Source organism: Panthera pardus, unplaced genomic scaffold (assembly GCF_024362965.1).
Source record: "Panthera pardus isolate Hobbes unplaced genomic scaffold, ASM2436296v1 HiC_scaffold_2, whole genome shotgun sequence".
NCBI lineage: Eukaryota > Metazoa > Chordata > Mammalia > Carnivora > Felidae > Panthera > Panthera pardus.
Genome location: NW_026526765.1, coordinates 131,720,880 through 131,734,318, shown reverse-complemented (window position 1 = coordinate 131,734,318; position 13,439 = coordinate 131,720,880). Strand labels below are relative to the sequence as shown.

Below are 13,439 nucleotides of genomic sequence, written 5' to 3'. Positions count from 1 at the left end.
TTCTGAAATGCTGTATTTTACTCACTTACATTTGCTATTTGCTAGTATTATATCCTTTCTTTTTCCTGGAGGGAAGTGAGGTGGGGAGAGAGAGAGAGAGGTCTTTAATTTTATGTGTGATTTTGGATTTAAATAGGGAAATCTGACCAAAGGTTTCACCATCAGAAATAACACCAAGACATCTAGGGTCCCTGTTATTTCCTATTCTCCGAGGCATACAGGCATGATGTTATCAATATGTAAACCACACTGTGAAGGCCTGTGGTATACTGCCGTGACAAATCTCAGTCCAAAGTAGAAAGTAGGATTTGTTATAAGAGTAAATAAATCTGAGTCTAGATGGTAAGGGTGTAGCGCTGTGCTGCTAGGTTAAAGCAAAATTGTTATGCTATTTATAAAAATAGACAAATATATTCAGCTGACATAGTTTCCTACCATGTGCCGGGAGTTGCATTAATTTGCCTCAGTAAGAAAACCACATCTGAAACACAAACAGCAATTCACGTCATCATCTGATTAGGTTTATAATAACCCTTTGCCATTCCCCAAGACTTTTCAGTATTTCTAACTCCCCATCTGTGGAATTTAATGAGGATGTGATCAGACTGTAGATACCAATGTTGCATTTCCCCCAGTGAAATTATTTCAGTTTGAATTTGCTAGTTTGGGAGAACAAAAGAGACCAAAGGACTTATTTTATGGCTAAAGAATTCTTGCAGTTGCTTGAGATATGTATTCCAACTATACAATAAGGGACTTGGGAAATAACCACAAATAATACTGAAGATCCCCTTCATGTACCATGAAACAAACTTAGCTTAGGCACATTTTCATGCCAGGTAATGCCTGTTGGTCTATCTGGCTGAACTGGGACCCTAGACCTCCAGAAAGTAATGTCATCTCTCAGCTACCAGTCCTTCCTTACTCAAGTTTCTTTAGGAAAAAGTAGATGGAGGTACACACCTGTGCGTTACCACAGTGTCTCTCTGTCATGAGTTCAGCCAATCTCCCCCATGGTATTGCTGCCTTGGCATCCCTTTTGTTTGGCCAAGCAACCTGAAGTGATCTTAAACTGACACAAGCACACCACCACCACCCCTATGTGCTTGCAGGCACATGCTCTAGATAATAGCCCACAGAATCACCAGCAAGTGCAAGTTCCTGATCTGATGTTTCCAATAGCTCTTGTGATCAACAGCCTCCCCTGCCTCCCAGGGCCCGCCCATGGTATGCCCCTTAGGTAAGACCTGACCATGGAGATTCCCAAAACCCTCCTCTTTCAGTTTGAATTGACCAATCTGGACTGAACCTGGGAATTCCAAAGTACTCCACCCATATACCTTAATAAAGGCATGTGCCCAGGTCCGGGCTCTCTGTCTGCACTCTGCCTTGACTTCCCCATGTGATGGCCCCAAGGTATGCTGGGGTACTTCCCCCAGTATCTATGAGTAATCAACATTGGTATTTCATTGTCTCTTGAGGTTTGTTGCTGAACCACCACAACCTACCATCTGTATCCTGTGCTCCACTTAAGTGTTAATTTGATGAATTCTTAACACCTCCTTAATGGTACATGACTACTTCTTTATCCAAAGCCTTCTGACTCTTAATATAACTCAGGCACGAGACCTAGGTAGTGGTTGGGACTTCCTACTGTTAAGACTCAAATCAGGCCTCTGTTTACCAGACCTAGAATTTGGGGTTTTTACAATTTAAGTAAAGCCTAAATTACTTTCTGAATATTTTATTTTGGTGGGCCTCTATAATTATGTAACCCTTCTAGAGAATTCTGAGTGTCAATCATTCCCTGAGACGCCATCTCTTCCCATTCTTCTCCATTTGCCACTATATAGGCACTGCCCTCCAGGGTCTTCCCATTTTTGCTAAAATCATCGAGTCCAATTTTGTCCATTTCTTTTTTTTCAAGTTTATTTTTGTATTTTGAGAGAGAGAGAGAGCATGTGAGCATGAGTGGGGGAGGGGCAGAGAAGGCGGAGAGAGAATCGCAAGCAGGCTCCATGCTGGAAGTAGATGCAGATCTTGATTTCAAGAGCAGTGAGATCATGACCTGAGCCAAAATCAAGAGTCTGATGCTTAACCTACTGAGTCACCCATTTTGTCCATTTCAATTGCCATCTTTTCCACTAGAATTCCTGACCTGGAATGAACATCCATCAAAATTGTTTTTAAAGATTCTCATCCCTCTCTCATCAATCTGTTCTTCGTCTCAAGTGTGAAAGCCCTGGAATGAGGTAGAGTTGTGTTTTTGTTTTTGTTTTTGTTTTTGTTTTTGTTTTTGTTTTTGTTTTGAAAGCATGGGATTTTCAATCTAGAACTTTTGTGTCCCAAACTCTTTCAAGTCTGTCTTCCAAATTATGTCAAGATGTTTCTGTTCTCCTTTGCTACTTATGGTCTGTGTTCACTCTAAGTTGTCTTAATGAACCTGGAAAATGTTTACGTCTAAATGGAGCTCCCATGGTTGATATAGAAACTCTCAAAAGTTCTCTCATAAAAAATTTAGCCTAATCCAAAAATTTATTTTCATCATCCTTGGTTAAGCAAAATATTCATTTCCCCAGGCACTTTACATTTATGAATTCTTGTAATAATTTTTTGTCTTATTTTTCATTTTATCACCTAAGCAAAGTTGAGATTTTTAAAATCCTGCTTACTTAGAATAAGGCACTAGTAGAAGCTTTAGCTTTTCTTCTTCAGGGAGGCACATTTTATTCATCCAAGAGAGTAGCAGTGAAAATCATTTCAGAGGGGCACCTGGGTGGCTCAGTCCGTTAAGCCTAACTCTTGATTTTGGTTCAGGTCATGATCTCATGGTTCATGCGATCAAGCCTGTGATGGGCTGTCAAGCTCTGCGTTGACATGGAGGAGACTGTTTGGGATTTTCTTTCCCCTCTCTCTTTCTGTCCCTTTCTCTCAAAATAAATAAATAAACTTGAAAAAAAAATCATTTCAGATGCATTTAGTGGTCCAGGGCTTTCAAGGCCTTCAAAACCATCGCTGATTTCATTGTTTCAGTTATCCAAATCTCACTCTTATTTGATCAAAGCTCTGACTTTCACCTGAAAAACTCTGACAAGGTTATTAATCCATAGGCTTCTATAATTCAGCAACTCAAAAAAAATCATTCTTTCATTTTCATTTTCAGTGATCTCTAACCTACTGCTGGAGTCAATAATAATTTTTTTTAGCACTGTCATAGGAGGTTAGTGGTCTCATCCTATGTTTTCACTGAGTATTGTACATTATGAGTTTGTTTTCTCTAGCTTTGTCCATCAGGACCAAATATTCCACCACACTGTCTGGCATTCTCTATCACATTTCAATTAGCTTTGCAGACGAACACCTGATCCCAGAGTGCCATTCTCAGTGGGCACGTGGTCCAGGTCACTAGTCCGAATAGACTGATTCATCCTGATTGCTGTGATTGGCCATGAGCGGCTCTCTCCTCATCCAGAAATCTTGCTACATTTACTGCATCTCATCCAAAAACCAAATCCAAATCACATTTTCCTGAGAGTATTTTGCTAGAACCCGATTTTTCTATCTAATTTTGTTACATTTCTTTGCTTGTAATCAACAGAAAACAATCATGCTTCACTTAAGGAGGAGAAAAGAATGTGGTTGAAGAAAAGTATGTAGCTTACAAAATCAAAGGACAAATAGGAAAACTAAACCTTAAAGCAGACTAAACAGAATAGTTTCAGGTATTTTAATAGCAAAGACTCAGGAATCAGACAAACCTCTCCAATTTCCTTCTGCCTCTGGGTGTTTCTGTGTAATAACTGAACTCCAAGAGTAGAAAGTCTGATTTTCTGGCATGGGTCATGCACCCACCTTTGTGATCGTGAGGAATAGACTGGGCCCCGCAATTCCTCCCAAATTATACAGTTTAGGAAAGGAGTAATCCCCGCTCCACTACCCAAGAAGGGAGGCTGGGAAAGCTATACATATGTACAGACTTAAAAGAATATCCCCTACACATGCAAGATGCTTAAGCATTCTTATTGATTTGTGTGATAATTCTGGGAAAGAAATCAGATTACTCAAATGATGCTAAGTATTCTCAGTACGACCATATACCTCAGCTGCCACAGTCATAGCCTTGTGTAAATTGTTTCCAGGGCATAGATTCTACACACTCTGGTTTCTGAAACTGGGCCTTCACTTATCCTGGATGAGCTCAAGGGATTTGTAAATAGAAACATTAGACAATGATGAAGGGGGCTGGTCATCAAGATTTCCTGGCTGTCTTAGTGCTCAACTATCCCTTCAAAGTCCCCCAAAGGTGCCGGTTCTGCTAAAGTTCTAATTAGGTGATCTCTTTTATGTGTGTAGCTAGATATAAATGACAAATTACAAGATAACAGTTAAAGATTATAGCTAATGCTTTGCTTTCACAAACACCAACTCTTTGTGTGTTTGTTAACACAAGAACTAGATTTTCTTGCCGTGGTAACTTTGTTTTAGGGCTTTTCTTCTTACCGGGAGAAAAGATGTCATTTGGCCACTGAAGCACCATCATGCTGTTCAGTTTTGAAAACATTTCTCTCATGCAAGGCCACAGCTTGCCCCTGTGACATGTTGCTGCAAATTAGAAAAACACCCCCCTTCTGGGATGGTGTTAGAAAAGCCACTGTCTGAACGATGACCACCAGTCAGGTCTATAACTTGGCAAGCAGAGCAAGGACAGAGCTTCAGCTGCTCCTGGCCTGATGGCCTGGAGCTTTGTGTAAATGCATAATCTGATTGGCCGTTGGTGGTGGTTCTACTCTTGGGGCGATTTAGAACAGCTGGAACAACTGGAAACCTTTCTTTTGTGGTCATCTAGCTGGACACATCAGGAAAAAAGACCCACAGAAAATCCTGAACTGGAGCCATCCATTGTTTCTATATCCATTAGATTACTAACCCAAATTGCACCATCTTCCTGGTTGAAAGCTTTTTGCATTGTGGTACCCAACTCTTGAGATCTTTCTGTCTTGGTGTTTCATGTGATGCATCATATTTAAGATGCTGGGCCCCTGCTGATTGTAATCAAAATTGAACACTGGGATGCCTACCCTTTTTCTGAAAGGTAGCTTCCTTGCCCAATCAGCGTTCCTGTACTTTTATCTTTATTCCATGCTCTTGACTCTTCTTTCTGTTGTCCACAATATGTCTTGTCCCCTTAACTCAAATTAGGCTCTTATGTCTTGGTTATTATCCTAGCTGTGTCATTTTCCCTCCATCTCATCAGTACCTTCATAGACATCATTAAGTCATGGGCCTTCCATCTTAGGTGGGCCCTCAGAACCCTCTCGTATGTATACTTAATCCACAATCTGGTTTGGTCAGACAGTTTCTCTCTGACTTTTATCCTTCCTTTCCCAATTTGGGCCCATGCTCACCCTTTTCAACCCCACTTTTACCAGCACTATGTATTTATTTTGATCCTCTGTTACACCTATCTAGCTGAGATCCTTAATGTGGGTCAGCTCAGCCATTCCCTCACTGGTTCTAGTAATACTTCGTATCAGTGGTTCTCAAATGTCATTAGGGCATCCCTAAAGCTCTCTCAAACTATTTCAGGGGGTCAGTGAGGTAAAAGTCAATTTTATATTAATATTTTCATGTCATTTGCTTTTTTAATTCTCATTTACTCTTGGTAGTGCACCACTGAATTTTCCAGAATGAATATAGAAGCAGATATGAGAATCAACCTATTTTATGTTTGACCATATATTATAGAGAGTTGCAAAAAATTAAAAACAATGCTACTTTTCTCACTAAACTTTTTGCTTTCCACATACAGTTTTTTTCATACAAATGTTATATGGGTTAATGTGTAATCGGTTTACTTTTTAATAAATAAATACATTTTATTTTTTTATTTAAAAAATTTTAATGTTTATTTACTTTTGAGAGAGAGAGAGAGCACAAGTAGGGGAGGGACAAGTAGAGAGAGAGAGACAGAGAGACAGAGAGACAGAGAGTCCGAAGCTCCCAGTTCTAAGCTGTTAGTACAGAGCCTGATGCGGGGCTGGAACTCACAAACTGGAGATCATGACCTGAGCCAAAATCGGAGACACACCCGACTGAGCCAACCAGGCGCCCCAAATAAATAAATAAATTTTAAAGTTTTCAAAGGCTCTGTGGCAAAATTTTGTAGATATAATGCACAAATGGAAAAGCTCTGCAGGGCTCAATAGCTGTTAAGACTGAAAGCAAAATGTTTTAAAATCACTGTTTTGAAACATGAGCTCACTTGTGAACATTTGGGGAAAGTGCTATGCCAGGGTGCTCTAAGTCCAGATATCATGCTCTATAGCAATTGGATAGTGAGTGTGGGTTTCAGGAAATGGATGATGAGTGATGTGTTGGAGCTTTGAGTTTTTAATGTGTAAATGATCATTTAAGCAGTAAGTATGGTTGAAATGTCCCAGGGAATATACACAATAAAAGGACAATTAGGACCAATTCCCAAGAAAGAGCAACCTGAAAAGATAGACACAAATAGAAGAGTTTGCAAAAAGGCCCAAATGAAATGTGTAAACACAGGAAGGAATTGAGGGCAGTGAAGTGCCACAGAAAGGAAGGGTCAAGTGTTTCCATAAGAACAGAGCAGTCGGCAGGACATCTGGCAAATCCTGCCACAGGACCAAGTAAGAAGAGGAGTATGGTGACTTTGGTGAGAGAAGTTTCAGTGACCTTGTCGGGGAACAGGTTGGCAGAATTCACACATAAATGGTTTTAGATGAAGCAGAAGATGGAAAATTTGCCAGAGCAACTTTCAAAACAATTTACTTAAAAGAGAAAGAGAGGGGCACCTGGGTGGCTCATTCCGCTGACCATCCAACTTTGGCTCTGGTCATGATTTCCCTGCTGTCAGTGTGGAGCCTACTTCAGATCCTCTGTCCCCCTCTCGCTGCCCTTCCCCTGTTTGTTCTCTCTCTCTCTCTCTCTCTCTCTCTCTCTCTCTCTCAAAAATAAATAAATAAAAAGCATTTTAAAAAAGGGAAGGAGGGAAGTGATAGGATAACTGGGGAGGAAGGAACATAAAATGGGTCAGGATTTTGTTACAGGGAATATTAATCTACCCAACAAAGTGGCTTATTGGTCTATTTATATAGTTATTTCCCTATGTCTGTCTTCCTTGTGTAAATGTTAGTACCTTGTGCCAACTGGTCCATTTAACACCCATCTCTATATTTTTAGCATCTGCTTCCTATCAGACAAATCCAAGAAAGGTCATACTTGTTTGTTTACATTAATTAATTAACTCTTTTACTATTTTTTAATATAAAGCAGGCTTACTATTCTTTTTTATTTTTTTTTAATGATTTATTTATTTTGAGGGAGAGAGGAAGAGTGGGTTAGGGGCAGAGAGAGAGGGAGAGAGAATTCCAAGGAGGTTCTGTGCTGATACAGTGCACAGGCAGATGTGGGGCTTGAACACATGAACCATGAGATCATCACCTGAGCAGAAATCAAGAGTTGGACGTTTAACTGACTGAGCCACGCAGGTACCCCAGCTTACCATTCTTAAAAAAGGAAATAAAGAGCTAGCAACCATCCCATTTGAAACAAGTCTTAAAATGCTCATGTTAATAAGCCCATGACAGCTAAATTGTTACCACTTAGGCCAGAGACTAACATATAAAAAAATTCCTGAAAAATATGGATGAAAATAAATCATTTTTAACCCACAGAAAAATATGTTTTCCAAGTTTCTCCCTGATGAGGGGTTGTGTATTGACCGCATTTATTTGAAGCCAGTGAAATTGGGAAAGCAGGGGAGAGTCACCAACTGTGGGAGCTCTGAGAAAGGAACTGAAATTTGACTGATGTAAAGATGTGCTCAGTTCATCTGTTTATATATATCTAGAGAGTGGAACTTTGAAATCCTAAATATACACTGTAGTTATTAACAGTGATCTTTTAAAGGTCTATAAAGAATTAGTGAAGTGAAATCATCATGGAAAATCATATGTTCAGAAGAAAAATAAAATGAGCCTAATTAAAAGTGCTGGTGATTAAAATTTATACGTCCAATTCATAATTCTTCAATTATTTTCATGACAGTACTCTAACATCTGTGTATAAAAAAATTCCATTACAAACACAAGGAAGCCTCTATAGGCTCAAAACTATAACAGAATTATGCACAACTGAGAAATCAGCAGCATGCTAATGACCATTTGTTTTATTCATTTGTGAGATGGCTAATTGGTGAAGTGAACACTGTCTACCATAATTTTTCATTAAAGAAACATTTTTCTTTTAAACTAGCAGCTCGTTTTCCACAGAGCAGAGCCAATGACAGGTTCTCAAAATGTTATCAGTAAATGCCATCCAGCTCTAATTACCGATGCGAAACAGGACTAGTAAACTCTTCACTCTTTGAGTATGTCGGTACAAAATACAGTAGGTACTAAACTTAAACCTTGTATGTGATAGACATCTATCACGTTCTTCGTTCCCCACCATCTTTGTAGGGCTTTTCTGTTCGGGGGGAAATGTCTACGGTATGACATTTACAACGTGAAAATCAGAAGCAAATTGTTAGCTTCCTTTGCAGAGAATGTGAAGGCAGGTGACCAGAGCACCACAGTCAGACACACCTGCTGAGCCTTCTAGTCAGAAACGAGGGGGAACAAGTGGATGCAGGATGTAGGAGCAGGGACAGCACTGGCTTCCCACAGGTGGCAGTGCTGGGCTTGCTGGGCGCACAAGCACAATTAGCCCTGGCGGCTGTGCAGTCACGCTGAACGTCTGCTCTTTGGCACCCAGCAGAGGCACTGGGCACAGTTTCCTCCACAGTCCATTCCCATGTCATGTTTTGCAGTATTACCAGCAAAAGCTTAGTTTTGAGTCTCTTTTTGCCCCCAAAGTATCCCGGTGAATTCATTAACCATCTGTTATTCTTCATACATCACTTTTCTGATTCAACTAGTCAGAACAGAATCTATTGTTTACATCAAGTGTTATGAGTGGTACACCATCGTAGCTCGTCAATGGGGGGAGCTGGGAATCAAGGTCTCCATGCTCCTTTGAGCTATTTGAGTCTTTATTGGAAGACCTTATGTTTCCAGTCTGAAAGGCCGATGAAACTGAGCAGCAAAGTGCAAGAATTGCCTGACCCCCACAGGTTTGAATTTGTTTCTTAACACCACCATAATTCGCTGTGGATAAGTAACTTCCTCTCTTTGATTCTTAATTGTATCACTTAAGATAGATGATAATAATACCTAATAATTGTCAGGATTAAATGGGATAATATTTATAAAGTATTACCGCAATGCTTCATACTTCAAGCTGACCGACAAAGAGCTTTTATTCAGCTATTGTTAATGCCTCATAATGGTGAATTTTCAGTTACAGAGCGTCTAATCCATTCAAGCTACTTTAAGCAGAAAGGGATTTATTTTAGAGGATTAAATCACTTCCAGGATGTTTGGGAGGGCTGAAGAAATGGAGGTGAGGGTGAACTTCTAGAAAAGCCCCAAAGCCACCCTCAGAATATGCTAACAGAAAGCTGCTATCCCAGTTCTGACTGGTCAAGTGTAGCATCAAGAAGCTGTTTGGTAACTAGAAAGCTTTTACTAAAGTGCTGGCTCTACCACCTGTGTTATGCTCAGGACGCTCCCTGCGGGATCAGAAAATCATGATTCAATCCCCATCAAACTAAGAATATGCTTAGTTTGGCCTGTTTTTGAACTCTATACAAACGGAACCATAATGTAAATACTCTTTTGTGTCAACCATTCACCATCATGTTTGTGAGATCCAGGAGTTCTGCTCTGTGCAGTCGTGGTGCAGTCTTTTTCGTTGCTTTCTAGAGGGGTAAGGTAGGCACAATTGTGTCTCCCAGAGATGTCAACATGCTAACACCTAGAACCTGTGACTGAGTTACAGCACAAGGCAAAGGAATATTGATTCGCAGACGGAAATAGGTTGCTAATCAGCTGGCCTTTATATAGGGGGATTATTCTGATTCTCCAGGTGGGCTCAAGGTAATCATGAGGGTCCTTAAAAGTGGAAGAGGAGGAACCGTGGGTCAGAGACAGCTTTGTGGGAAGGGCTTAGCCGGATTTGCTAGGTTTGAAGATGAAGGAAGTGGTCTAGGAGCCACAAAATTTAAAAAGTATAAAATACAGTAATGAAAACTGAGTGTCTTCTAGAAGCTAGAAAAGTCGAGGAAACAGGTTCTTCCCTTGGAGCCTCCAGAAAAGAGTACAGGCCTGTCAACCCTGCGATTGCAGCCCAGGGTAGCCTGCAGTGGACGTCTGGCCTACAAAACTGTAAGAGAATACATTTGTGTTGTTTTAAGCCACTCGTGTTGTGGTCGTTTGTGATAGTTTGTGGTATTTGTGATGTTATGGAAAACTAACATCTAAGGGTTCCCATCTTTGGCCCCACGGACCTTTTGGAGCAGATAATTCTTTGTCACGGGGCCGCGCTGTGTAATGTAAGATGTTCAGCAGCGTCCCTGGATTCTACCCACGAAATGCTGTTAGCGCTACCGGGTGTTAAACGTAAGGGATGACTCACTAAATTCTACTTCCTGACACGAGTATTATACTATATGTTAACTAACTAAAATTTAAAGAAAAACTTAAAATTGGTTAATTAAAAAAATTTTTTTAATGCCATTAGTACTTCCGCTGTGACACTCAGAAATGTTTTCCAGAAACCGCCAAGATGGCTCCCACATGAGAAGCAATACACAACGGTATTTTATCTTATAAATATGCTGCAATTTATTTAGCCAACCTATTTGAAGATTTTTGGATTATTTCCAAAATTACTATAACTAAAAATGCTTTTTGAATACTATCTGCTTATGTGTTTCAGTTAATATATGTGCAGCTTATTCTTGGATATATACTGGAAAATGAAATCACTTGGTTACAGAGTATGCTTTTTATACCAATATGCAATTTTCCATGCAATGTGTGAAAATTCCCGTTGCATCCCATTCTTGCTAATACTTAGCGTTGCCTGCCTTTTTAATTTTAGCCATCCTATGTGGAGAAACGGGAACCCTCTTGCACTGTTGGTGGGAATGCAAACTGGTGCAGCCACTCTGGAAAACAGTGTGGAGGTTCCTCAAAAAATTAAAAATAGACCTACCCTATGACCCAGCAGTAGCACTGCTAGGAATTTACCCAAGGGATACAGGAGTACTGATGCCTAGGGGCACTTGTACCCCAATGTTTATAACAGCACTCTCAACAATAGCCAAATTGTGGAAAAAGCCTGAATGTCCATCAACTGATGAGTGGATAAAGAAACTGTGGTTTATATACACAATGGAATACTACGTGGCAATGAGAAAGAATGAAATATGGCCATTTGTAGCAACGTGGATGGAACTGGAGAGTGTTATGCTAAGAGAAATAAGCCATACAGAGAAAGACAGATACCATATGTTTTCACTCTTATGTGGATCCTGAGAAACTTAACAGAAACCCATGGGGGAGGGGAAGAAAAAAAAAGGTTAGAGTGGGAGAGAGCCAAAGCATAAGAGACTCTTAAAAACTGAGAACAAACTGAGGGTTGATGGGGGATGGGAGAGTGGGGAGGGTGGGTAATGGGTAGTGAGGAGGGCATCTTTTGGGATGAGCACTGGGTGCTGTATGGAAACCAATCCGACAAGAAATTTCATATATTAAAAAAAATAATAAAAATAAAATGCTGATGGGTAACAAAATAAATAAATAAATAAAAGTTAGTTTCCTGGAAAAAAAAAAATTTAGCCATCCTAGTGAGTGTGCACAGTATCTTCTTGTGATTTAAATTTGCACTTCCATGATATTTAATAAAGTTATGCATCTTTTCAATATGTAGAGTCCCTATGCTAGTCTTATTTATGCAGCATCTAATCAAATATTTGTTTGCATTGTTGTTTTTATTGTTTAACTTCTGGAGGTTATTTTCATGTTCAGATCCGTGTTCTCTATTTAGATAGGAATATATGTTGACTGGGTGATTGATCCTAATCATCTCAGTACAGTAAAGTGGTTGTTACCTATGGGGGTTAAGATTTAGTCCGGAATCAAGGTAAAACTCTGTAGTGCCTCCTGGGTGGGCATTTACCTTAATTTTTGTGTTCTCAACACTGTGAGAATCCCCCAAGTTCTATTTTCCTTTGCAGAGGCTTTCCAGTGTGGCTTCTTCGTCTCTGTGCAGATGCTTCGAGGAGAGACACCTTGCTGGGTAGGGCTCTCATCTCCGTGCCTTGCTTCTCTTCTGCATCTTGGCCACCCCACATCTAGGTGTCTGTCTCTCTGGATCTGCGCAGGTGGCCAACACTTTGTGGGCACCTCTCTTTCTTCTCTGTGGTGCCCCCCTTAGTTTCCCTGCCTGCCTCCCCAGTTCCCCCTACAAGAATTGTCAAATACCTTGAGGGGAACAGCAGAATTCAGGTCTCTTTGTGATCTTGTTTCTCATGTTCTGGTTGCCTCAGGAACTCTCTAATCCCTTCCAACAGACAATTTTGTGTTTCGGAGCAAATTTGTGTTGGGCTAACTATTCTCCCCTGGAGGGATGAGCTGCTGAATTCCAAGGTAGCTGGATGTGCATGTCAAAGGGGAGTTCTGAGGCCTAAATCTCACATTCCTTGTAATCATCCCCAATTCCCTCCTCTTCATTCAGCATCATTGTTCTACACTGTATTTTAATGTTTCATGATACTAAGATGTTTCTGATGTTCAGCTACACCAGCATCTGTAGCCAGCGATAAAAGATTGTTTCAGGAAAATCGCAGTGCTCTCAACCTCTGACTGTGCCTTGTACTGAGAACATCAAACTATGAGTTGGTTATTTTCTTTTTTTGTCTAGTACAGTTAGAGGCAGTGAGATTGTGCTCTTCATGCTCTAGTGGTTCATTGTAATAGCTGCTAGGTCTAACAAAGAGTTAGCCTCATTTCCCATCAAATGACCATATGTGAAAATTAATTGTTTTCCCATGGTTTCCATGGACCAGTTTCCTATAATTTGATGTTCATGCAGTTCTTTCCAGGTAGATTATTTGTCCCAGATTCCCATTTCCTTGAGAGTTCCATGAGCTACACACATCCCTGTTACTCAGAAGTGCATTGTTTCAGAAATAGGCAGTATCTGGTTTAACATAAAAGGGAAATGTTGACCATTCTTCCAGAATGTTTAGGACAACTGAAGAAATAGAATAGGCTAAATTTCTAGGGAAAACATATCAAAGCAATACATAAGACTCGGGCTGTTCGAGGGCCTACCACCTCTGCTGTGATCACAAGCTATAGAATCAGAAGTGGCTGTCGCCTCTCTTTGTCTAGAACCATTTCACCTCTGCCAAGTCCTGGACCATCACAACAAGTCTCAAGCCCAGCTTGTCCTTCTCTTAGTCGATTTTGAATCCAAGGCTCATGTGAGTGCATCTAATTGGCAAAACCAAATCCTGA

General features: G+C 40.3%; 1 long non-coding RNA gene across 1 annotated transcript in view; it reads left to right on the top strand.

Annotated features, from left to right (window-relative positions):
* LOC109250911 (uncharacterized) overlaps nucleotides 1–13,439 on the top strand; it is a 74,675-nt gene that overhangs the window by 14,824 nt on the left and 46,412 nt on the right. Inside the window, exon 2 of the long non-coding RNA XR_002073247.2 lies at nucleotides 2,149–2,252. This is a non-coding gene — a long non-coding RNA (uncharacterized LOC109250911). The remainder of the gene's footprint in view (nucleotides 1–2,148; nucleotides 2,253–13,439) is intronic.